We start from the raw sequence: 2,551 nt of genomic DNA on the forward strand, positions 1-2,551 counted from the left end.
GGCCCGACTCGGGCCCCGTGGGCCGCGGCGGCGGGGGCGGCGCGGGAGGCCACGCGGCGGCCTTTGATTGGCTGGGCGCGGCGGCGGACGCGTCCGGCCAGAGATGGACATGTCCGGCGCGGCGCGGAGGAAAAAATCTAGGCTTAGGGGGGATTCATCCGCGAAAAATGGAGGGGAGGACCTATTTATAGATTCTGGGAGCTAGGAGAGTCCAAATGAGGAGCGGCTTTCGGCCACACGATCGTGATCGAACGACCGAGAGCAAGGAGGGGAGTTTGCTGGGTTTTTGGGCCAGTTTGGAAGGGTGTTGGGCTGCAAAGAGAAGGAGGCTTTTACGGTTACCCGGTTAACCGTTGGAGTACCAAACGACCTCCAAATGGCACGAAACTTGACAGGCGGTTTACCGGTGCTATACCAAGGCCGCTTGGCAGGACTCGGTCCATTTCAAGAACGTTTAACACCCCCACACAGCAAAGACGAACACGTGCAAAATGAAATGCACATGATGACATGATAAAATGCAACACGCAAGCAAATGACATGGCAACGATGGCGAATAACTAACAGACACCTGGCACATCGAATCCAGGGCGTTACAACACTCCTCCACTAACAAGAGATCTCGTCCCGAGATCTTAGGACCGAGACGGAAGGGAAAATGGATGAGGTGAAACAAGAACTCGAAATAAGAAGCAAAGAATCGAGAGCACTCGAGAAAAAGAGAGGAACGGCGAGAATGACGAGAATCGAAAGATCACGGACTCAGATAGACTATGAAACCACTCCGGTTAGAACGAGATAAAAAACGAATAAGACTGAAAGGATTTAGGTAGCACTCCGGTTGAAAATGGAAGGAAAAGAACATGAACTTCACAGATGGAATGACACTTGATGAGATAAACAACGCAATGCCTCCGGAAGAATTAAAAGAATGGAATGAAATGAACTTAGAAGGAAGGATTGAATGGAGTTGTTGAGAAAATCAACAACAAAAGAATAAGCTTGTTGTGGACTTATGGATAACATCTCAGAAATTATGAGGTGATAACCAGCCACAAACGGAAATGATTGGATAGCTGAGAAGAACGAAGAAATGCAAAACTCCAATTCAAAAGAAAAACGGAGAATTAATTGCACTTCGAGATGCGAGAAGAAAAGATACTTGAACTCCACCAACAAGAATCTTGATGAACTCTTGAAGAATGAATTAAATCATGAAGAACCACCATGAAGAACTCCGGTAACAAAAGGATGATGAGATAGAATTGAATAATGAAAAGAATAAGATGAGCCTTGCGATTATTTAGATGGAGGTTCCGATGAAATGGCTGAGGAAATTCGAACTCCGGGAAAAGAAAAGATGAAAACACTTGGAACTAGAATTTATTCATTAAGAACAAACTCCAAAGAAAAGGATTAATCACTTGGATGAACTAAGAATAAGATTTATTGTATGCTTATCCTTCATCAAATTAAATTGATGACAAACAATGGATTTTACATACTACTTATTCTTCTTGAAAAAAGGATTTAGAAGGGACATATCGCAAACTTGAGAAGGTCTTCATGAACCACCGGTAGGATTTGAAAGAATGAATGAATTAATATGATAAACAAGGAAAAGAATCTTGAACGAACCGCCGTTAGAATTCAGAAATGACTGACAAAAGGGACTGAATCACCGGGAAGAAGTAGATGATCAAATATGTTAGAAGGGATTATATGCAAAAGAACACAGAGATCATGAGCTGATTAACGAACACTTGAACGAAGCGCTGGGATAAATAGAGAACGATAACTGGAATGATGGCCTCCGGTGAAAAGAAACAAGAAAAGAACTTCTGACATACTCCGGATAGGTAAGAAAAGGAATATCTGACAATTGGAATAATTCGAGAGGGTAACAAGAAGCTAGAACCACGAATCTTTGAGAGAACGGGCAAGATTTAGAGGAACTCTTCTTCGATCTTCATATGACGACGAGAAACAACACCAAAATTACTGAGGTACTCCGGTAGAAAGAAAAGCAGAGAGGTTGAGCCAACAATGAAATGATTTGAAATCGATCTTGAAAGGCATGTGACTGATGGAATCCATTCTTACATCACATTTGAAAAGAACTGAGAATAACTCCGGGGGAATTAGAAGAGTCAGGTAAGATCCTGGAAAAAAACCTGTGGGTTATGGGCCCACTGAAGAGATAACACCGTTGGAAAGGGATGTTGAACAGGTAGGTGATGCACCGGAACAATTGAAATATTTCAATGAGGTGACAACCTCGAATTAATTGGAACACTGACGAATCTTCTGAGATGTCTTCTGAACTCCGGAATGATTGAATGGCGAGAGGCAAACGAGCAGGGAGAATACTTGATCCGAGGAAAGAATATGATCAACACCGAAAAACTTGAATTGAGTGCACCAGAAAAGAAAAAAGAGATGAAGAATGTCAAATGAGACGAGAATTCACCGGTTGAGATTATTGAGGAAAGACTGAAGAGGCTCCACACGAATGAAATTGATTGTCGAGAGAGACTCGGACTCCGGGAAG

The sequence above is a fragment of the Triticum aestivum genome, chromosome 4B (assembly GCF_018294505.1).
Source record: "Triticum aestivum cultivar Chinese Spring chromosome 4B, IWGSC CS RefSeq v2.1, whole genome shotgun sequence".
Taxonomy (NCBI): domain Eukaryota; kingdom Viridiplantae; phylum Streptophyta; class Magnoliopsida; order Poales; family Poaceae; genus Triticum; species Triticum aestivum.